General features: G+C 45.8%; 1 protein-coding gene across 2 annotated transcripts in view; it reads right to left on the reverse strand.

Annotated features, from left to right (window-relative positions):
- Window positions 1-25,925, reverse strand: part of COL5A2 (collagen type V alpha 2 chain) — a 174,400-nt gene that overhangs the window by 59,717 nt on the left and 88,758 nt on the right. The gene's annotated exons all lie outside the window — the stretch shown is intronic.

Consider the following 25,925-nt stretch of genomic DNA (forward strand, 5'->3'; position numbering starts at 1 on the left):
CAGTTGAAAAGCCTCTGGCGGCTTTGCTGAAATAGACATTCAGAGCACCGATGTTGGTGCAACCGATGGTGCACCATACTATGTAATCGATGACCATCGCTGGTTTTACCTATCAATGGTCATTATTTGACTGACTGGCCCATGGGCCAATGAGAAACTGGAGGCGGGGCTTCATGGGTATCAGGGATGGGGCTTTGCTCCGTGTCCCGGCACATTGGGGAACATTAAAAAAAAACTATTCAGTTATGCTGTGCCATTGATGGAGGGGAACCATCGGGTTCTCTACCATCAATGGCAAAAGTATTCAACATCGGCAGTAAACCGTCAATGATTTTGAATCATCAGTGGTCGCTGGCCATTATGTTGGACAGTCAGCTCTCGGACATTTCTCTGTACATAACAGCGGCTGCGTCATTAGCGTAAGTTTGCAGTCTCACTGTGGCCGAATATGTCCCAGCGTGATTCAGGTTCTACGTATCAGTTGTGATTCTATTTCTTTATCTGTCAAGTTTATAAATCAATTCTAAAATAATAATAATAATAATAATATTATAGTAAGATTTGGACACATGATTTTTTTAGTCCGTGTCATAGGACGTTCCGCTCCCCAGAGTAACCTACCATAAAACCTGGGGGGAAACGCACTTTAAGCAGAAAATCGGCTCTGGCCGGCGCTCCGTGCCGCCCCCTTACGTGCATGACTTATTGCATTACGGAGCCCTCCAGATGTCGGACATATGGAGCTCATCCTCAGATGTTTATTTGGGCCTTCCACATGCCGGCAGATGCACACGGATGGGGAAGCTGGAACCTGGCCGCAGCTGGGACATTTAAAGCAGCAGAAATGATTTCACTTTATGCCTAGCGACTTCCTGGACCGAAAAGGAGCCTGTCTGGCGGAACAGGAGGATTTGTGGGTTCTTCTTATCTGGGGCCAGTCACGAGCTGATAATGAGGGGAAACATCTATGGGTCTAATTCAGCATGGGTCACTAATTCAGTCAATAATCAAACGACTGCTGATTCGCATTGCAAATAAATATCTGTACGAGTCGCAGAGCAGTTGCCGTTTGATTGACAGGACGGAAACATGGCATTCTCTGGGTGTGTTTGTGAAAACGCAGGAGTGCCCAGGCATTTTTTGGGTGGTTCTTTGACGTCAGCTGAGACCACTTCCAGCCTGGTTCTGTAGCAAATTAGTGGTAGGGACAGGGCCGATGCAGCACGCCGGAGCGCCCCAGGCGGAGGAGCGCCCCGGCGCTCACTCGCTCCAGGGGGGGTGCGGGGAATTGCAGCATGGCTGGGGGGGGGGAGACCGGGCAATGCGGTGCGCAGGAGGAATGTGTCGGGAGTTGCGGCGCGGCTGGGGTGGGACTGGACTATGCAGCATGGGGGGGGGAGTCAGGGGAAGAGAGTTAGCACTCACCCTTCCATACCATCCAGGACACGGCAGGAGTCAGGACGGGGGGGGGGTGCACGCACGGCAGGAGACAGTGCATGCAGTGATTGATGAGACATTCCACAGGGGGGCGGGCGATGTGGCGGCAAATGCCTAAAGCTGCCTAGTGGTGTCCCCGGCCCCGGGTAGAGATGGACATCGAGCGCAAATGACCATCGATAGTAGCATACACACAGGTGGGGGGGGGGAGCCGGAGATCACCGCTGCTCTGCATCCATATATTTTCAGTTGTTACATACTATGATAATGATAACCAGCAAGAAGCAGAATCACTTCCCACAAGAACAAATCAGACCCCTATGTTAGATTGCAGCGCTCAGCGCCTGTCTCCGCATACACTGCTTAGTGTAAGACTTACAGTCTTCCTTTTTTTCCCCTTGCAACCAACGTAGTTAAGCGTCACCCTGAGTGACAGGTCGCTTAAGCGAATAGCAGGGCAGAGACCCCTGACCCTGCTGGCAGCGTTACTCTTTCCTGTGAGGAAGTCCCCGCGTTAGAGTGTGCCTCAGATCGTGTGTGACTCCGTCCATGCTGTTTGTAGCTCCACGTGCACCGGAGCGCATAGGAGCAAGCCCCCGCTGTAATCCCGTTACCAGCGTGACTTTTGCACAGGGAGATCAGTCATCATTGGCAGCAGCGAGACTGGGAGAGATACCGCAGCGTAAACCAGCAGACTGTCATTTACCCTGCACGCGCCAAAACGCTACAGCTAAGTAACAACCAGAGACTGTCGTTACCAAATGTACAAGTTGTATTACTGCTTGAAGTTAACTACTAAAGTACTGTTGTAACCTACAAGCCTGCCACTTGAATAAACCCTTCAAACTGGTTATATCTTCTAAGTGTGAGGTCTAACAACCACACTGCACGTACTTATATACACTCTGCCAATAGGTTATGGGCCCAGCACGTCACGTGCGCGAAGATTAACCCCCTGAAGACAAAGTGCTAGCGCAGTACATAAAAGAACACAAAGGAATTATTTCTAAATTGCCATTTGTGGAAGAGTTAACGAGAATGCACAGTACAGGGCATAGCATGAACTTTCCAAAGCTCAAAGGCTCAGAGAATTACACTACATGGAAGTTCGCTATGGAAATGCAGCTTAAGAGGGAGAAGCTATGGAAAGTCACAATAGCCCCAGGAGAAAGTCCAAACCCAGAAGAGGTAGACAAGGCCATTGGCACAATAGGCCTGGCTGTGGAGCAGCATGTTTATTCTACTATCTGTGGGAAGGAGTCCGCTAAGGACATGTGGACAACTCTACAAGGTGCTTATGAAAATAAAGGCTTAATGAGAAGGATAAGTCTGAGACGCACACTGTATGGAACAAAATTGAATGCATGCAAGGACATGAACGACTATATTGATAAAATACTATCGATAGCTCAGCAATTGGCGTGTGTAGGAGCAAAAGTGGATGAGGAAGAAGTAGCAATGGTAATGCTGCAGAATTTGACAGAGGAATTTGACTTTCTGGTTGTCGCACTAGAGTCAAATGAGACCAAGCTTACAACTGAAGTTGTGAGAGCCAAACTACTACAGTTCCAAGAGAGAATCCACAAGGATGCCATAGCTGAAGGTTCTGCCTTAGTAGCAAAGGGTGCGAAACCCAAGAAATGCACATTCAAATGTTATGTGTGCCACAAAGTAGGGCACAAGGCTTCAGAATGCAGGCTGAAGAACACTAGTGGCATGCACAAGCGGCATGATAAAAAGAACGAGTCAGCACTGAATGTAACAGACAAGCCAAGGAGGGATCTCTGGTACATGGACTCGGGAGCCTCTAGACACTTCAGCTGCAACAAGGAGTGGTTCAATTCTTTAACACAGTGTAACCCCACAACAGTTACCGGGATTGGTGAAAAGATCCTTACTGCTTCAAGTGTTGGGACAATCACAGTGAGACTAAGAATTGAGGGACAGACAGTAGTCACAGATATCCAAGACGTCCTGTATGTACCAGAATTGGGAAGAAACCTCATCGCTATCAGCGTACTCGAGGCAAAAGGCTACAGAGTCCAGTTTGCAAAGGGCAAGTGCATGGTGCATAATGAAAGAGGGACTGTAATTGCTTCAGCAACCCGATGCAACCAACTATACGTCCTAGACACAGATGAATGTGTAGCTTTGGCAGCCTCTGCTGAAAATGAGTCCATGGAGCTCTGGCACAGACGTTTGGGACACTTAGGATATGATAATGTCCAGAAATTAGCTGATGGGATGGCAACAGGAATCACAGTGAAAGACACCGGAAGACCTGTGTGCGAGAGTTGCATAAAAGGCAAGCAGACCCGCAACCCATTTCCCAAGTCAGCAAGCAGAGCAGAAACACAACTAGCTCTGGTACACACAGATGTGTGCGGACCAATGGAAGAGGAGTCAACCAGTGGTTACAAATACTTCATGACTCTCATCGATGACGCCACAAGAATGACACACGTATACTTCATAAAGAAGAAAAGTGAGGTGGTCAAGAAAATTGTGGAGTACAAGAACCTAGTGGAAACTCAGACGGGCCTAAAACTAAAGGTCCTGAGATCCGACAATGGGGGAGAGTACGAAAATGAAGTACTAACCGACTTCCTAAAAAGGCATGGCATAAAGCATCAGCTGACGATGGCCTACACGCCTGAACAGAATGGCGTAAGTGAAAGGGCGAACAGAACAATCGTTGAAAGAGCACGAGCGATGGTGAACGATGCTGGCCTGGAGAAGAGTTTTTGGGCAGAAGCTGTATCTACTGCAGTATACCTGAAAAACAGAACACCTACAGTGGCCGTGAAGGGAAAAACCCCCTTAGAGGCCTGGTCTGGGAAGAAGCCAGACATCAGTCACCTCCGTGTCTTTGGGAGCAGAGCTTATGCACATATACCAAAAGAGAGAAGGAAGAAACTTGACCCAAAATCAAGACAGTGCATATTGCTAGGCTATTGTGAGGAGAGCAAAGGGTACAGGCTCTGGGATGCAGAGAACAGACGTCTCCTGAAATCAAGAGATGTGATATTTCAAGAAACAGCATCACCCACAAAAGCAAAAGAGCAAGAAAAGCAAGCACTAGTAGAGGTATGTGAAATAGAAAGCATACCTGCAACAGAAAATACTGAAGGAGGAAGCGAACCAACTAAAAGAGCTTCTGTGAGAAGAAACAAGGGCATACCAGCCAGAAGATATGAGGAAGAATATGCGAATATTGCTTTCAGTGAACCTCAGAGTATTCAAGAAGCGAAAGCGTGCAGTGATTGGGCGAAATGGAAATCTGCAATAGACACAGAGTTATCAGCACTGAGAGAGAACGATACTTGGACCATAGTAAATAGGCCAAGCAACCGCAAGACAGTCAAGAACAAGTGGGTCTTCTGCAAGAAGTTAAATTCAGACGGAGAAGTTGCCCGTTACAAAGCCCGTCTTGTTGCTAAGGGATACACACAGAGATCCGGAATTGACTATGGGGAGATATACTCACCTGTTGCGAGGTATAACACTCTCAGATTAGTAATTGCAGTCGCCACTTTACAAGACTTACTGCTATACCAATTAGACTTCGATTCAGCGTTTCTAAATGGAGAACTACTTGAAGAGATCTATATGGAATCACCAGATCATTATGATGAGAATGAACTTCAGACAGAGAAAGTGTGTCTTCTGAAGAAATCCATATATGGCCTAAAGCAGAGTGGTCGTTGCTGGTACATAAAATTGGACACAGTACTGCTTGAAATGAATTTTATTAGATCAGAGACTGACCACTGCCTTTATCACAAAACTCTGGGAGAAAAGTTGTTCATCATAGCAGTCTATGTGGATGATATACTTATAGCAGGTCACGAAGATCACATCACAAGTGTAAGAGATCAACTGAAACAGAGATTCAAGTTGAAAGACTTAGGTCCAGCCAATCATCTGTTGGGCATGAGGATTGTTCAAAACTTGCAAAAGGGAACAGTCACAGTCGACCAACAAACGTACATCGAGGCAACAATCTTGAAGTATGGGATGGCAGACTCCAAGTCAGTGAATACACCAATTGACAAAAGCATCAAGATTACAAAAAGTATGTCACCAACCACACAAGAAGAAATAGAGGAAATGCAAGATGTTCCTTACAAGAACGTGGTTGGAAGTCTTATGTATGCAAGTATTGGAACTCGTCCAGACATCACTCATGCAGTCAGTCGGGTGAGCCAATTTGCAATAAATCCTGGAAGACAACACTGGATCGCAGTGAAGAGGATTCTGAGATACCTAAAAGGTACAAGTTCCTTGAAATTAAAATTCGCCAAGACAAGCAATTCAAATTTGAAAGTCTTCTGCGATGCCGACTGGGGAGCAGATGAAGATGATCGTCGTTCCCACACCGGTTACCTGTTCACACTGGCCGGAGCAGCAGTTAGTTGGGCGAGTAGAAAACAACCGACCGTTGCTCTCTCAACAACCGAGGCCGAATACATGGCTCTTACAGAGACATCAAAAGAAGCACTCTGGATCAAAGAGACTTTGTGTGAGTTAGGTCTACTTTATGAAGAAGAGACTATCAGTATCGCATGTGATAACAGGGGAGCAATAGATCTTTCCTGTACTACCAAGCACCATGGAAGGTCAAAGCACATCGCGATAAGACATCACTTCATCAGAGAACTAGTGGAGAACAAGTCCATCGATGTTGAATACATTGCAAGTGAACAGAATGTCGCTGACATGCTTACTAAAGGACTGTCGGGAAACTTGCTTATTAAGTTCGTGAAGGACTGTGGACTTGTCTAAGTTCAAAAATGTTGATTTGAAGTTTTGATGTTCTGAATGTCTTTTTTTTCTCTCTAACCATATTTTCGGTTACAGGTATTACAAAAGGACAAAGCATTGTATTGAGTTCTTTTATGTAGCCGAAGACAGCCTTAAGCGAGGGGGAGTGTTAGATTGCAGCGCTCAGCGCCTGTCTCCGCATACACTGCTTAGTGTAAGACTTACAGTCTTCCTTTTTTTCCCCTTGCAACCAACGTAGTTAAGCGTCACCCTGAGTGACAGGTCGCTTAAGCGAATAGCAGGGCAGAGACCCCTGACCCTGCTGGCAGCGTTACTCTTTCCTGTGAGGAAGTCCCCGCGTTAGAGTGTGCCTCAGATCGTGTGTGACTCCGTCCATGCTGTTTGTAGCTCCACGTGCACCGGAGCGCATAGGAGCAAGCCCCCGCTGTAATCCCGTTACCAGCGTGACTTTTGCACAGGAAGATCAGTCATCATTGGCAGCAGCGAGACTGGGAGAGATACCGCAGCGTAAACCAGCAGACTGTCATTTACCCTGCACGCGCCAAAACGCTACAGCTAAGTAACAACCAGAGACTGTCGTTACCAAATGTACAAGTTGTATTACTGCTTGAAGTTAACTACTAAAGTACTGTTGTAACCTACAAGCCTGCCACTTGAATAAACCCTTCAAACTGGTTATATCTTCTAAGTGTGAGGTCTAACAACCACACTGCACGCGGCAATATACCCTGCGTCTAAGGATAACAATATAAGGAGCCATTGAAGAGCTACGTATAGAACACACGGGCAATAGGGCCTAATTCAGATGTTATGGTATCGATGATCGGCAATGTGTAGATGGACAATCATGTGGTCGACCACAAACGGTCGAAAGCATCTAGTAAGGACACCTAAACAGAGTCGGCGACGTCTACATTGTCAGTAACCTGTCTGCACCCCTGGTTATATGGAATAAAAGGCTCAGACAAACTAGGGCCACCAGCCCCTGTGATCCATGAGACAGATGGGAAGGAATCACCAGCCCTCATGGCCCCGGAAATACATCAGGAATCACCACGGATCTCTCCCAGCATGCACTGCAGCTGCTGGCATCATTCTAAACATGCACAGTTGTACTCTTGGGTCGCAGAACCGGAAGACCAGGCACCAACGCAAAGGGCACCTCTTATCGGAAGTCCTGCTCTTTACATTGCTCACCATGTACTGCGATCGGCGGCAGGATATACCGCAAGTGGTTGTATATCCCCCCCCATAGTACGTGCCTTTATAATACATCTCCCCCACAGCCTGTAACACATGGTTGCCTACCCTCCCGGAATGCCCGGGAGGGTCCCAGGAATCGGGTCCCCCTCCCAACCCCCCTGGAAAGGTAGGCAAGCCTCTCAGAACTGTGCCCATCCTACGTGTCATTGTAGCCCCACCCCCTGCTGTGCAATGACTGAAATACCGGTATTGCACAACGGGGTGTGGCTACATGGTTGCGCTCCTACTGGCCACACCCAAAATGCAACATAGTTTTTTTAGCACCGCCCCCATCCCGCCCCTTTTCTACCCAGTCAGCTGCCCTGGCCCCCTGCCTCAAAAGAACTTACTGACCTCTCCCAAAAGTAGGCAACCTTGCTGTAATCCAATCAACCCAAGTGGCCCCGGCCACAGTATAAGTGACACTATCACCGCCAGCCGGTCACTGACACATATCACAAACACCCAAATAACTTACATATCTTTCATGCATTCTCTCTAATAAATATATTCTGCTGCATATTGCGATAAGCTGTAAGACCTGAGGGGAATTACATGAATGAAGCTCAAATGGATCCAAGCAGAGATAATACATAAGTGCTCAGTACAGATCGTAACAGCTATTTTCCACCAATATATAAAATATGTTTTCTGTTTTTGTCTTCTGCTGAAATAGTAATATTCCACGTGTACCAAGCGATATAGAATAATATAATTTACAAACTTATTAAATATAAAACAAATATGCATCAGTTAAAATTGTCATTTGTATTAATATATTGTCATAATGAGTGGCTGTTTTATTGGATACATTTGATTCCTGAAGATAAAAAGCAGTGTACTTAATGAATTTACATTACATGCTGTTAATTGAGAAGCCACAAGGTGGCAGCACAGAGCTACAGACTTTGAAACGAATACACACACACACACACATTATAAAGCAGCATTTTTCAACCACTCTGCAGGGGCACACTAGTGTGTCTTGAGTTGTTCTCGAATGTGCCCCAGATCTATAGATGCCCAAACTAGTTTACAGCCACCACCAGTTCAACTGTTATTTACTGCTCTCTTCTTTTCATGTAAAGGGCCATTGTATTTTAATTTTATTGCCTGTGGGGACCAGTGTGATTGGTTTTTTTTTTCATATGGGGGCCAATCATTTTTTTTCCCTGTGGGGGCCAGTGTGTTTTTCCCAGTGGGGATCTCATGGTGTGCCTTGGCAATTTTAAAATCTTGTTTGGTTTGCCGCAAGGTAAAAAAGGTTGAAAATCACTGTTATAAAGTGCAGTATTGTGTGTGTGTGTGTGTGTGTGTGTGTGTGTGTGTGTGTGTGTGTGTGTGTGTGTGTGTGTGTGTGTGTGTGTGTGTGTGTGTGTGTGTGTGTGTGTGTGTGTGTGTGTGTGTGTGTTATGTGTCTGGCCTGTATTAGTATTACAGCATATACAGTACATTATCATCTGTATTACAGTATATATTGTCTGTTAGACTAGAGAGGGAGCACTCATTCATTAATTCATACCAACTAGACACATACTACATTAATGTAGTAAGTTATTGTGTAGCTGTTGTTTTTGAATAACAGCACGGATGGTGTAATGGTTAGCAGTGCACTACTACTTTCCAACACTGAAGCCATGGGGCTGATTTCCACCCTGGCCCTTACTGTGTGGAGTTTGCATATACTCCCCGTGCTTGTGTGGGTTTCCTCCGGGTTCTCCAGTTTCCTCCCATATTCCCAAAATATCCTGGTAGATTAGTGTGTGTGTGTGTGTCTGTGTATGTAGATAGGCAGAATAGATAGCGAGTCCTATCTCCCGTACAATTATATGAGGGCTTTTAAGCTGGGTACACATTAGAGGACACCCAGCGATATCACGGGCGATGGGAGCCGGCATCCGCGGAGAGCGTACCGATGCTGGCAGCGACGGAGCTACAACCCTGGCTAGCGATGGCTTCTGTCTTCCTCCATGCAGGGCTGTCGGAGGATGTTGCTGACGACGCACAGGAGCGTGCATTACCAGTGACATAGTGCGCGCACACTGGATGATTTCAATGTTTGGCTGTTCCTATCCATCAGAATCAGTGTGGGCTCAGCGTCAGAGCTGGTGGATACCTCCAGCTGCATTATATCATTTATGTCTTTTGACTTTGTTCCAAGCCAGTGACATGAAGGCCAGGACGGCTGCAGAGTTTCCATCCACATGCCTCTAATCAGTGTTCTAGAGCTGGGGGGGGGGGGGGGGGGGGCAGAGCTACAGCAGACAGCTTTAACCCACTAACTCTTAGGAGTCTGGAGCAGTGGTGACACTTCTGGACTGCCGCCTCTTGTGCCACCGCTTGGCAGCGTGGTATCATAGGGGGTGATTCTGGTTGATTTTCAAAAGCAAACTCCTCCTTTAATGGACAAAACCATGCTGCGCTGCAGGTGGGGCAGATGTAACATGTGCAGAGAAAGTTAGATATGGGGGAGTTATATTGTTTCTGTGCAGGGTAAACACTGGCTGCTTTATTCTCACGCTGTAATTTAGATTTCTGTTAAACACACCCCACCCAAATCTAACTCTCTCTCTGCACCTCTGTTACATCTGCCCCACCTGCAGTGCAGCATGGTTTTGTCCATTAAAGAAGGAGTTTGCTTTTGCAAAACAACCGGTGACAGCTCTGCACATCTTCCTATGTCCTGGGATTTACTGCAGGGTCTCGCACAGTTTGGGAAGGGGAATGCTATCCAGCGATCACACAGACGGACCAGGAGCAGTCCCCAGGTTTTAGCTTACATGGTATTTAGTGTCGTATGTCAGCATCTAATTCTCCCGGCCCCATCATGTGTCACAGTATCTGAGCGAGGTGTATGTGAGCTTACAACACGCAGGTCCAGGAAGTGTAATTATAGGTTTATGAAAGCTGAAAGTACGCACCTGAACAGCACAGATGATACACGATATAGGGGAGATGTATCCAGTCTTGGGGAGAGATAAAGGTCCAGATGTACTACGCTTTAGTGATAAAGCGGAGAGTGTTAAAGTACAAACCAATCAGCCATGTTACAGGTTGTGTTTAAAAATGTCAGTTAGGAGCTAGTTGGTACTTTATCTCTCTCCACTTTAGGTTTCTTGAAGGCTTTGTAAGGCCAAAGTAACAGCCAGACATCTTCCTAACTGTAATTTTTCAAACACAGCCTGTAACCAATGACAGTTAGGGGCCGACTGGCTAATGCTTTATCGCTCTCCGCTTCATCTCTCTCCAAGCTTTGGTCAATCACATACCCAGTGGTTGCTGCTGTAACAAATTTGTTGTGTGTGTCTCTGAGTCCTCAATCAGTGCACTGGACCAGAGAGCAGCTGCCAAGACGAAGAGACAGGAGCCTTAACATAAGGTGGAGAATATGAGCTTAGAAAGTGCAGCGCTGGTTCTATTATGTTTGTGTATTTATTATGGGATGTGTAACCTTTTCATGACCACTTATTTACTGTATATCATATACAGTAAATGTGTGATACAGCCGATACTACAGACCGACTATAGTGTTACATAGTAATACAGTATCTAGAGTAGTAAAGGACCAACGTGTACATTAATATCCACAGTCATTACTAGGTTATTCTACCGCTCCCCCGGCCTCCCGCACTTGCACCACTGCTCCGCAAGGTGTGAGATTGTGGAGCCCCCCCCCTCCCTGTGTTTGGCACTGGGTGTGCAGGGATGGGTTAGCTCAGGAGCTTGCACAATGTCTGGCTCAGGGGCTGCTGGGATATAATTACTGTACTACTGCGAGGAGTGACAACGGGAAATCATTTAGCAGTAATTGCCATCTGCCCTTGGAGGCTCATTCATGTCGGAGTGATCGGAATGCCGCAGCCGAGCTGTAGTAAGCCCTATGTACATACCCTACAGATAAGGACTGGAATTTGGCAAACGTCCACGGTGAAATAACTCTCCCCAGGCCTCGCTGGGATCATCCAGGAGTCACAATCTCACTGCTATACTTACCCGCAATGAGGCGTCAATCATGTTTACTAATGAACGGAGTTACCTATTACTGTGAGTGTACGATGCTGTGTGAATGACCCCCCCCGATAGTCACTGACCATTGGATGATTTCTGCAGCATTTGCTCTGAAAAGTACTCAAAGTCCATACTTACGTTTCAGATGGGCGCAGATGGCCGAAAAGGCGGCGGGCGCTGATGTCATATGTAGTAACCCACCCATGCCGGCATCTGCAGAGGGACGCCCAGCGTCTTTACAGGGATGTCCATACAATGCTGGATGTTCCCCTGCTGCCGCCCCCTGTACTCCCCCTTACTGCCCCTCCTGGAGCAAATGGCCTGGCGAGTATAAAACTCACCACAGCCATTCGCTCCTAGGGTTTGCACAGTGTATCGGTCAACAGTAATAATACCTACAAATATTAGTCAACAGGCAAAAAGTCGAAACATGAAAAGGGTCGGCAAACGGAAAGAAGGTCGACTCAAGCAGAATGTTGACATGGGAAAAGGTCGACATGAGTTTTAACTTTTTCGTGTGTATATTGACATAGGACGACACGGACCCTCTCCCCTCGCTGCGTCAGCACATTATTATATTCTCCCTCTATGCCCGACGGGATAGTAAAGTATCAGCAAGTCCGTGAAAAAAAAATCAAGAAAAACGCACGTCGACCTTTCTAACGTCGACTTTTTGCATGTGTTGACCTTTTGACCATATCGCCAAATTTCATGACCACCAATTTCATGTCTCAACCCTTTGACTGTCGACTTAGACGCTGTCGACCTGTTCTGTTTACTCGCTCGCTGGGTTCCGAACACTCGCAGCGCAGCTAGCAGTTCTGAATCAGGCCCAATGTACAGTTGGAGCCCCTGTCATTCAGTCCCTTCGCCCCCGAGAAACCTCCTCTCTGGCGAGCCCGGCGGGGAAGGACTCCATTAAACTGGGACGCGCGTGCGTCTCATGCGCACCCACTTCCCAGTCTCTCGGTGGCAGGCCACTGTTCCCTGCCCGTCTCCGCTACAGGGAGATGGGCAGGGTTAGGGGGGTGCTCGGGGCAGCGAAGGGGGCCGTCTGCGGCATCGGGGGAGGCGGCAGGGACCCAGGGGGAGCTGGTGCGTGCCCTGGTGGGAGCTGGCTGCTGGCAGGGGCTGGTGATAGTTTTGCCCTGCCACCGGCAAGATGAGACCAGCTACATCTGTAACATTCATTTTCTTGTTGGCAAATTTCGCTGCAGATGTGTTGAATCAAGAGATATTTATTATATGGCAGTCTATAGTCTCATATCACCACCGTATACCCCACCTGTAGTCTCATATCACCACCGTATACCCCACCTATAGCCTCATATCACCACTGTATACCCCACCTGTAGTCTCATATCACCACCGTATACCTCACCTATATCCTCATATCACCACCGTATACCCAACCTACAGCCTCATATCACCACCGTATACCCCACCTATAGCCTCATATCACCACCGTATACCCCACCTTTAGCCTCATATCACCACCGTATACCCCACCAATAGCCTCATATCACCACCGTACACCCCACCTATAGCCTCATATCACCACTGTATACCCCACCTGTAGTCTCATATCACCACCGTATACCCCACCTATAGCCTCATATCACCACCGTATACCCAACCTACAGCCTCATATCACCACCGTATACCCCACCTATAGTCTCATATCACCACCGTATACCCCACCTATAGCCTCAGATCACCACCGTATACCCCACCTATAGCCTCATATCTCCACTGTATACCCCACCTATAGCCTCATATCACCACCGTATACCCCACCTATAGCCTCATATCACCACTGTATACCCCACCTATAGCCTCATATCACCACCGTATACCCCACCTATAGCCTCATATCACCACCGTATACCCCACCTATAGCCTCATATCACCACCGTATACCCCACCTATAGCCTCATATCACCACTGTATACCCCACCTACAGCCTCATATCACCACCGTATACCCCACCTATAGCCTCATATCTCCACTGTATACCCCACCTATAGCCTCATATCACCACCATATACCCCACCTACAGCCTCATATCACCACCGTATACCCCACCTATAGTCTCATATCACCACCGTATACCCCACCTATAGCCTCAGATCACCACCGTATACCCCACCTATAGTCTCATATCACCACCGTATACCCCACCTATAGCCTAATATCACCACTGTATATCCCACCTATAGCCTCATATCACCACCGTATATCCCTCCTATAGCCTCATATCACCACCATATACCCCACCTATAGCCTCATATCACCACCGTATACCCCACCTATAGCCTCATATCACCACTGTATACCCCACCTATAGCCTCATATCACCACTGTATACCCCACCTATAGCCTCATATCAGCACCGTATACCCCACCTATAGCCTCATATCACCACTGTATACCCCACCTGTAGTCTCATATCAACACTGTATACCCCACCTATAGCCTCATATCACCACCGTATACCCCACCTATATCACCACCGTACACCCCACCTATAGCCTCATATCACCACCGTATACCCCACCTATAGCCTCATATCACCACTGTATACCCCACCTATAGCCTCATATCACCACCGTATACCCCACCTATAGCCTCATATCACCACTGTATACCCCACCTATAGCCTCATATCACCACCATATACCCCACCTATAGCCTCATATCACCACCATATACCCCACCTATAGCCTCATATCACCACCGTATACCCCACCTATAGCCTCATATCACCACCGTACACCCCACCTATAGCCTCATATCACCACTGTATACCCCACCTATAGCCTCATATCACCACTGTATATCCCACCTATAGCCTCATATCACCACCATATACCCCACCTATAGCCTCATATCACCACTGTATATCCCTCCTATAGCCTCATATCACCACCATATACCCCACCTATAGCCTCATATCACCACTGTATACCCCACCTATAGCCTCATATCACCACCGTATACCCCACCTATAGCCTCATATCACCACCGTATATCCCACCTATAGCCTCATATCACCACTGTATATCCCACCTACAGCCTCATATCACCACTGTATACCCCACCTATAGCCTCATATCACCACCGTATACCCCACCTATAGCCTCATATCACCACTGTATACCCCACCTATAGCCTCATATCACCACCGTATACCCCACCTATAGCCTCATATCACCACTGTATATCCCACCTATAGCCTCATATCACCACTGTATATCCCACCTATAGCCTCATATCACCACCGTATACCCAACCTACAGCCTCATATCACCACCGTATACCCCACCTATAGTCTCATATCACCACCGTATACCCCACCTATAGCCTCAGATCACCACCGTATACCCCACCTATAGCCTCATATCACCACCGTATACCCCACCTATAGCCTCATATCTCCACTGTATACCCCACCTATAGCCTCATATCACCATAGTATATCCCTCCTATAGCCTCATATCACCACCATATACCCCACCTATAGCCTCATATCACCACTGTATACCCCACCTATAGCCTCATATCACCACCATATACCCCACCTATAGCCTCATATCACCACCATATACCCCACCTATAGCCTCATATCACCACTGTATACCCCACCTTCAGCCTCATATCACCACTGTATATCCCACCTATAGCCTTATATCACCACTGTATACCCCACCTATATCACCACCGTATACCCCACCTACAGCCTCATATCACCACCGTATACCCCACCTGCAGCCTCATATCACCACCGTACACCCCACCTATAGCCTCATATCACCACCGTATATCCCACCTATAGCCTCATATCACCACCGTATACCCCACCTATAGCCTCATATCACCACCGTATACCCCACCTATAGCCTCATATCACCACCGTATACCCCACCTATAGCCTCATATCACCACCGTATACCCCACTTCCAGCCTCATATCACCACCGTATACACCACCTATAGCCTCATATCACCACCGTATACCCCACCTATAGCCTCATATCACCACTGTATACCCCACCAATAGCCTCATATCACCACCGTATACCCCACCTATAGCCTCATATCACCACCGTATACCCCACCTATAGCCTCATATCACCACCGTATACCCCACCTACAGCCTCATATCACCTCCGTATACCCCACCTACAGCCTCATATCACCACCGTATACCCCACCTATATCACCACCATACACCCCACCTATAGCCTCATATCACCACCGTATACCCCACCTACAGCCTCATATCACCACAGTATACACCACCTATAGCCTCATATCACCACCGTATACCCCACCTATAGCCTCATATCACCACTGTATACCCCACCAATAGCCTCATATCACCACCGTATACCCCACCTATAGCCTCATATCACCACCGTATACCCCACCTATAGCCTCATATCACCACCGTATACCCCACCTACAGCCTCATATCACCACCGTATACCCCACCTATATCACCACCGTACACCCCACCTATAGCCTCATATCACCATCGTATACCCCACCTATATCACCACCGTACACCCCACCTACAGCCTCATATCACCACCGTACACCCCACCTATAGCCTCATATCACCACCGTATACCCCACCTTTATCACCACCGTACACCCCACCTATAGCCTCATATCACCACTGCACCGTATATACAACTTACAGCCTTATAATTAACTGTATGGCGCAGCAAACCTCCAAGTTTCCTCACAACGCCTCCACTGGGATGCCACATTCAGTCAGTCAGTAAAAATATATATAATATAATAATATAATAAATACAAATGGAATGGAAAATGCAGTGATGTCATAATAACAATTATCATCCTGAGTGTGACGTCATCTGAGGTAAACAATGGTCCGAATTTGGTTTACTGCGTGTGAACCAGAATTGGACCCATATTTCCTCTTGTACAATCTGCTGGTGAAATTCTTGTTATCACTCGTTATGAATGATAAATGTGGCTCCAGCCAATCAGCTCCTGTCACTTTTCAAACATGACTGATTGGCTGGAGCGCCGTCTATCATTCGTGACTAGTGATAACAAGAATTTCACTTGTTGATAAATCTTCCCCTTTGGATCTACTGTATGTACTTAGACTTGTAGAGAGATAAAGTGCTAAGAGATAAAGTACAGGTCAGATAGGGCAGACAGGGCTGGTGCTTTGTCTCCATGCACTTTATCTCTCTCCAAGGCTTAGTAACTGGGAGATGTGCAATACCTTAGAAGGAGGAAAAAATGGAGATTTGTCTCATAACATCCAATCAGCTTCTGTCGTTTTATAGACTCTGGGCCTAATTCATACTTCACCGCTAATGAAAGAATTCACAAATCGAGCTATTATCGGATGCGTACCGCAATAGCATTCAAGTCTGAATTAGGCCTTATGCTAGGTAAATGATAATCTGGTTGCTATGGGAAACATCTCCACTTTATATCTCTCTACAATTTGATACGTCTCCCCTTATGAGCGTGCACAAAGATGTCCAGCTGTAACTGCATAGAGATTTACTAATACCTGTACCGCCGTGGTTCCGCCCCAATGGTGCACAGAGCATGGACTGTGTCGGCAGGAGTTTCCCATGGCAACCCCCCTGTAGCATATATAGGATATATTACTGCTGTGTGTGGGGACAGGGCAGGGTCGTCAGCTCTGTAGAACTATGTCCCCCACCGTATATCCCCTCTGCGCTAACAACCTGCGCTCGCTGCTGTATTGTCCCTCCGGCCTTTCACCACTTGAGCAAACAACAGCACAATTAGCTGCTAGTGATGGCTGGGAACAGATGCTGGTGTTTATCCAGCTGTATGGAATGAAACAAAAGCTACTAATCGGGAAGAGAACTGGCATTCCCCCCGTTATTTAATTATCAGGGATAGAAGAGTGGATGATACAACTTCAGCCTGCAGTGCCATCGGTGGAGCATGACCTAGAGCAGTGCCATCGGCGGAGCATGACCTACACCAGGGGTAGCCAACTCCAGTCCTCGAGAGCTACCAACAGTTAATGTTTTCCAGGTCTCCTCACAGAATCACAAGTGAAGTAATTAACTCCAGCTGTAGTGTCAGTCAGTAATGAGTGCACCTGTGCCCCAGCTTGGTGATCTAGAAAACGTGAACTGTTGGTAGCTCTCGAGGACTGGAGTTGGCCACCACTGCCCTAGAGTATTATCACCAGGAGTATATATTAGAGGAGTATCACAAGGAGCATCACCTAGAGCAGTGCTACCAGTAGCATCACCCAGAGCAGTATCACCAGGAGCATTACCTAAAGCAGTATCACAGGAGCATCTTCTAGAGCAGTATCACTGGTAGCATGTAGAGCAGTATCACCAGTAGCATCACCTAGGGCAGTAGCTCCAGGAGCATCACCTAGGGCAGTAGCACCAAACCAGAAGCATCACCTAGGGCAGTAGCACCAGGGGCATCAACTAAAGCAGTAGCACCAGACCAGAAGCATCACCTAGAGCAGAAGTACCAAGAACATCACCTAGAGCAGAATCTCCTGGAGCATCAGCAACAGCAGTATCCCCGGGAGCATCCCCTAGAGCAGTACCACCAGTAGCATCCCCTAGAGCAATACAACCAGGTGCATACTCTAGAACAGTACCACCATGAGTATCCCCTTAAGCAGTATCACTGGAAGCATCCCTTAGTGCAGCATCACTGGTAGCATGTTCTAGAGAAGTATCACTGGGAGCATCCAATAGAGCAGTATTACCAGTATCATCCCCTAGAACAGTACCACCAGTAGCATCCCCTAGAGCAGTATCACTGGGAGCATCCTCTAGAGCAGTATCTCTGGGAGCATCCCTTAGTGCAGCTTCACTGGTAACATACTCTAGAGTGGTATAACCAGTAGTGCCTAAAGCAGTATCACCATGAGCATTTTCTAGAGCAGTATCACCAGGAGCATCACTTAGAGCAGTTGTACCAGGAACATCACCTAGAGCAGTACCACCAGGAGCACCCCTGTATCACCAGAAGCAGTACCTAGCATTTGCTAGAGCATCACCTAGAGCACTATCACAGGAGCATCACCTAGAGCAGTAGCACCAGAAGTATTACCTAGAGCAGTATCACCAAGAACATCACCAAGAGCAGAATCTTCAGGAGCATCAGCAAGAGCAGTATCCCCAGGAGCATCCCCTAGAGCAGTACCACCAGTAGCATCCCCTAGAACAATACAACCAGGAGAATACCCTAGAACAGTACCACCAGGAGTATCCCTTTAAGCAGTATCACTGGGAGCATCTTCTAGAGAAGTATCACTGGGAGCATCTGCTAGAGCAGTATTACCAGGAGCATCCTCTACAGCAGTACCACCAGTAGCATCCCCTAGAAAAATACAACCAGGTGCATACCCTAGAATTCAACTAAAAAGAGAGAGCGCACTTAATATATCAATATGTTTAATTAATAAAAAGACACATTTTAAAACAATTCAGTTGTGAATAGATATAACATGATAAATAAAATAAGAATCAACTTTAAATATCGCTCAAAATTTATTCAGAGGTCAAATGTCATCAAACTGTAGCTCCAATGCTCTTACCCACTTAAGTCCTTGTATTGAAGGGGGAATGTGTATGTGGGGAGCCTCCACTGTGTAATTTATAACAATTGTGTCCATAGATAAATTGTACCAATTTGTGGCAGATAAAAGGCAAATGACGCTAGACCAAATGCTTCCAGGCACTTTGTGTCAGTCCTTATCTTTAAGGGTTTATTACCGCAGGACAGGGGGATGATGGAATAGGGACCCTAGAACAATACAACCAGGTGCATACCCTAGAACAGTACCACCAGGTGCATACCCTAGAACAGTACCACCAGGTGCATACCCTAGAACAATACAACCAGGTGCATACCCTAGAACAGTAGCACCAGGTGCATACCCTAGAACAGTACCACCAGGTGCATACCCTAGAACAATACAACCAGGTGTATACCCTAGAACAGTAGCACCAGGTGCATACCCGAGAACAGTACCACCAGGTGCATACCCTAGAACAGTGGTAGCCAACCCTAGCCCTCGAGAGCTACCAACAGTTCACATTTTCCAGACAACCTAGCTGCACAGCTGCACTCATTAATCAGTGACATTTTAAAAGATCCACAGATGGAGCTAATTAGCTCACTTGTGATTCTGTGAGGAGACCTGCAAAACATGCACTGTTGGTAGCTTTCGAGGACTAGGGTTGGCTACCCCAGCCCTAGAACAATACAACCAGGTGCATACCCTAGAACAGTACCACCAGGTGCATACCCTAGAACAATACAACCAGGTGCATACCCTAGAACAGTACCACCAGGAGTATCTTCTTAAGCAGTATCACTGGAAGCATCCCTTAGTGCAGCATCACTGGTAGCATCCTCTAGAGCAGTATAACCAGTAGTGCCTAAAGCAGTATCACCATTAGCATTTGCTAGAGCAGTATTACCAGGAGCATCACCCAGAGCATCACCTAGAGCAGTATCACCAGTAGCATCAACTAAAATAGCATCACCAGAAGCATCAACTACAGTAGTATCACCAGGAGCATCGCCTACAGCAGTATCACCAGGAGCATCCCCTAGGACAGTATCACCAGAAGCATCGCCTACAGCAGTATCGCTGGGAGCATCACCTAGGACAGTACCACCAGGAGCATCGCCAAGAGCAATAAATTGATTTGTGAATGTAGGCAGCCAGCGCGATGTTCTGCGGCACTGGGAGGAAAGGGGGGGGGCGTTACTGGGAGGTCTGTCACGTGCTGGGACAGGTCATTCCCAACAGGACGCTCGTAGCTATTCTGCCAAGTCTGAACTAGCTCGGAGACAAGCGATGAGAGACACATTCCTGCGCTCGTACAGTTATACCGATAAGAAGTGACTCCGTCATCTCCCTGCATCACCAGCACAAGGCACATGTACAGTACTAAGATGGGAGGTCTATTTCATATGGGCAACCAATCAGATAATATCTATTATCTTCTAGAGGGTGCTAAATAAATAGGAAGAAATTTCTGATTGGTGGTCCATAACAACATCCCATGTGAAATAGATTCCCCCCCTACCACTAATCTTACCCGTGTGTGGATCATTGGATACACAATGTCTAGGTCAACAGTAAATAAGTCGACACCAAAAGGTCAACATGCACAACGTCAACATTGACAAAAGGCCGACATAAACAAAAAAAAATTCAACATTAACAGAAGGTCAGCACAAGCAAGCAGACAACGTGTAAAATGTTGACACATGAAAAGGTCAACATGTGTTTTTTTTAATGTTTTCTTGGTGTCAAAACCTGGTCATGCTTCGGGCCACCGTGACCTTACCATTCCCAGGTGGTGGCCGCGTGGATGATAAAGCATGAAAAAGTCGAAAAATGTAAAAATAAATTGTGGAAAACTCATGCTGACATTTTCATATGTCGACCATTATTAAATCGACCTTTTGCTTGTGTTGACCTAGTGCAGGGATGGTGAACCTTTGACCCTCCAGCTGTTGTTGAACTACACATCCCAGAATGCTTTGCTACAGTTTTAGCATGGCCAAATAGCAAAACTGTGGCTGTGCATGCTGGGGTGTGTAGTTCAGCAACAGCTGGAGGGCCAAAGGTTCCCCATCCCTGACCTAGTGCATGTTGTCATTTTGTTAATTTCGACCTTGTACATCGCAATCTTTTGGTGTCAAACTATTGACTGCTGACCTATACCAGGGGTAGCCAACTCCAGTCCTCGAGAGCTACCAACAGTTAATGTTTTCCAGATCTCCTCACAGAATCACAAGTGAATTAATTAGTTCCACCTGTGGATCTCTTAAAATGTGTTAGTAATGAGTGCACCTGTGTAGCTGTGAGATGAACTGGAAACATGAACTGTTGGTATCTCTCGAGGACTGGAGTTGGCTACCCCTGACCTATACATTGTAGACTTATCATTCGGATCCTTCATACTGTACCTCTAACCGTATCCCATCCCTAACCCTCCCTACCTCTAACTGTATGATACAGTTAGAGGTAGGGAGGGTTAGGGATGGGATAGGGTCTGTATCCCATCCCTAACCCTCTTTACCTCTAACCGTATCCCATCCCTAACCATCCCTACCTCTAACCCTACCCTTGATTGAGGTTCCAGATTTGTAATAGTTGACTTTGGGCACAGTTGACCTTTAATCTTTTAGGTCTTTTTTGACCTAGTCGACCTTTTGCATACAGTATGGGGGTCAACCTACTGATTGTCTAGCTATGTTCTGTAGATCTGTTATACCCCATTCCCTTACGTCTACCACTAACCCTATCCTACCCTTACACCTAACACAAACCCTAACTCCAGCCTAACCCTCACCGTAATTGCCTTGCCCTAAACAAACCTGTTGTACTTTTAGCCAACGCCTATCCTTAATCCTTACCTACGCCTAACCCTCAACCCTAACATACATCTAACCTTAACTCTACCCCACAAACCTAACCCAAATATGATACCAGTACTAAGTGGAGTGCCACAGGGTTTGGTTCTTGGGACCATTTTATTTAACATTTTTATTAAAGATATTGGGAAGGGGTTACTCAGCAATGTATCCATCTTTGTGGACGATACAAAACTGAGCAGAGTTATTATCAGAAGATGTCACCACGCTTTAAAATTATCTTGACAATCTAGATGAGTGGGCAAAAAAGTGGAAGATGAGGTTCAATGTGGACAAATGCAAGGCCATGCACCTTGGGAGACATAACCAGTGTGCTAGTTATAACCTAAGCGGGGATGGTTAGACCGCACCTCGAATACAGAGTACAATTCTGGGCCCCACACTATTAAAAAGGACATCATAGAATTAGAAAAAATCCAAAGAAGAGCAAAAAGGCTTATTAGGGGAATGGAGAATTTGAGCTACGAGGAAAGATTATGCAATCTGGGACTATTTACATTAGAGAAGAGACGTTTAAGGGGGGACATGCTCAACATGTACAAATATATCAGGGGCCAATATAAGGAACTGTCAAACACCCTTTTTTCTACTAGAAAGGAATCTAGGACGCGAGGGCACGAGTTTAGATTAGAAGAAAAAAGATTTTGTTCTTCTAGAAGAAAAAATTTCTTTACAGTCAGAGCAGTCAAGCTTTGGAACTCTCTTCCTGGTGAAGTGGTGTCAGCAGACACTATAAATACGTTTAAAATAAGGTTGGATAAATATTTATTGGTTAAAAACATCCACGGGTATGAATAAGTAACATAATCTGTCTTTAAAATATCGGAACATACTATACAACAAGGGATAAGCTACTATAAACATAGGTTGAACTAGATGGATGCAAGTCTTTATTCAGCCTCACCTACTATGTAACTATTGCCCTTATTCTAGTTCACTCTTTCTGACAAGCTCCTTCTTAGATGGACAAAACCATGTGCACTGCAGGTGGGGCAGATGTAACTTGTGCAGAGATAATTAGATTTGGGTGGGGTTTTACTTCAAAGTGAGATCTATATTGCAGTGTAAAAATAAAGCAGCCATTATTTACCCTGCACAGAAACAAAATAACTGCAAATCTAATTCTCTCTGCACGTTTTACATCTGCCCCCCTGCAGTGCACATGGTTTTGTCCATCTAAAAAGGATTTTGTCAGAAAGAGTGAACTAGAATAAGGCCCTATATAACTATGTAACCCAATCCTACACCTAACCCTAAACCTAACACCAGCCCTAACCTTAGCCCAACCCTAACCATAACCCTAGACAAGGGCGTAACTACCATAGGTGCAGGGGGTGCAGCTGCTATGGGGCCCAGAGCTGAGAGGGGCCCACTTTGCCTGTCAAAGTATCATGTTCTATATAAAATTGTCAGCATTAGTTGATGAATAGGGGCCCTTACAAACTTTTGCTATGGGGCCCACATGTATCTAGTTACGCCACTGCCCCTAGAACTGTAATGCTAACATTGTGAATGTGGACATACTGGTCCTTGTATTCTAAAGTAGCAGGGGTTTGATATCAAGATATCGATAGGGCGCTTTTGGGAGTGAGTGATTTTAACCGAGCAACAGCAATTTATCAAGGGTGTCAAGCCCTTTAAACAAAAATACAGAACAAAGACAAAAGGTGGTATGCTGCGCTGTACAATAAAGGACTGTGTAATAATAACAAAAAAATGCATAAACATTTAATAAACATATATGAAAACATACATATATAGCATGCTGAATAGGTTAAAAATATAAGTAAAACATGTTAATACAAAGGTGCATATTGAGTGTACAGTCACCCGTGACCTCTGATCCTGACTTGTCCAATGTACAGTTAGAGTCCAAAAATGATAGAATAGCACCTGTCCACCGACGCGTTTCGCTGTGTAGCAAACAGCTTTTTGCTACACAGCGAAACGCGTCGGTGGACAGGTGCTATTCTATCTACTATCCTTGCTACCCCCACCCAGACACTGCTATCCTCTGCTGACTACAACAGAGTCCAATTCAATTTATACCAACATTGGGTTTGTGCACCCCAGGAGTCTACCCTCAATTATTTGACAAAAGTGAGACTGGCATATCCAGCCTGCTGCAACCATCCAGCTTCTGCCATCTCACCGGAGGAACGCCACCTCGCCACTCATTTGTGACATTTGCATCCCGTTGGTACCAACAGACTGTTGCACATCCTAAAAAACTGTCCTAATTTTTGGACTCTAACTGTACATTGGACAAGTCAGGATCGGAGGTCACGGGTACTGTACACTCAATATGCACCTTTGTATTAACATGTTTTACTTTTATTTTTACCAATTCAGCATGCTATATGTATTTTTTCATATATTTTTATTAAATGTTTATACATTTTTTAATTATTATTATTATTACACAGTCCTTTATTGTACAGCGCAGCATGCTACCTTTTTTCTTTGTACCTTATATTGTGAATGCTGACATTACTAGATGCTATCCCCACAGTCACCTGCACATCAGTACTGTGTTACCGTAAGAATCTACAACATGAATACAATCTTTGGTTTTCTAGCAATAAATTTTGTATATAAAACTCACATAATTGGAATTTCTTTAAATATAATGTGATGGAACAGCAGAGAAAGCTGGAGTGTAATACTGTATGTCAATTTAGTAAAGTTTGGGTGACATTTAATGAGATGCGAAAATGTGATTTTTGCGGGGGGGGTTCGACAAAAACGGGCGAAATTGCACTTTTTCCCGAATTCGCATATTTAATGAGATGCGAAAAACGTCAAAACCCGCCGATTTTGCCGCAAAATCGCACATTCTGAAAGTGCGATTTTTTGTCGCGCTGGAACTCGCATCCAGATGTTTTCCCATTATTAAGTATACAAATCGCATATTTAAGGAGATGGGAAAATGTTACTAAAAATCGCCACACATGTAGACCAGGTTCTGACAGGTGAATTTGCATGGTCCTGTCTTAAAAAATGTGTAATAGTTAATTTAAAAAAAAATGGCATGAGGTCCCCCCCTCCCGAGCATAACCAGCCCCGATCTCATTGAGCCGGACCTGGTTTCAAAATATGGGTGACCCCCAGATTTTTTGTTCCCCATATTTTTTGAACCAGGTCCGGCTCAATGAGCCGGGGCTGGTTCTGCTCATACCGGTTTTTTTTAACACAAATTCGCACATTTCCTCAAATTCGCACATTTTCATGACTAAAAATCGCACATTATTGCACCATATCGCACTTTTTTACCTGGAATACGCACCTCATTAAATATGCAAATTTGCAGCAAAAAATGTGATTTTAAAAAGTGGGCAAATTTAAAAATTACTAAAAATCGCATTCTATTAAATGTCACCCATAAGGTGATGTTGTCCATATCAACCAATCAGATTATGTCTTTCATTTCTCTATTGCATCCCAGAAAATGGTACGCAGAATCTGGTTGGTTGCAATATCACCTTTTTTCATTTTTAGAACCTTTAGTCAATTTACCGCTTAGTTACTGTAGATTTAAAAAATCCAAGCCAAGCGCAGATGGTGAAACGCGTTGGACTTAATGATTACATAGTGTTCCTACAGGGTTCCAATGTGAACAGAGCACCTAGAACTGTGGAGAACATCAAATCTCAAACTCTCACACAGCAACGTTCAACTGCTGTAACAAACCTCAACACATCTGCTTATATAATATTCATAAGAACGCCTTGAACACGTTGGGGAGACGCATTTCAGTGTGAATGGTGTAAATATGGTTATAATGTGTACCGCAATACTGATTATATGATTCCGCAGCATTGTGCACAGACTTGTAGAGACTCCTCGGGGTGTATGCAACTGAGCCGTAATGAGCTGTTCACCATAACACGACAGGTAATTGCCACATATTATGTTTTACAGTCCTGGATACATAAATACGTCACGTAAACTGTAAGCGCTTAGTGAAGTCGGTGCAGAACTGCTTAGCCGGCACGG

This window comes from Crinia signifera, chromosome 7, assembly GCF_055691185.1.
Source record: "Crinia signifera chromosome 7, ASM5569118v1, whole genome shotgun sequence".
Classification (NCBI taxonomy): Eukaryota; Metazoa; Chordata; class Amphibia; order Anura; family Myobatrachidae; genus Crinia; species Crinia signifera.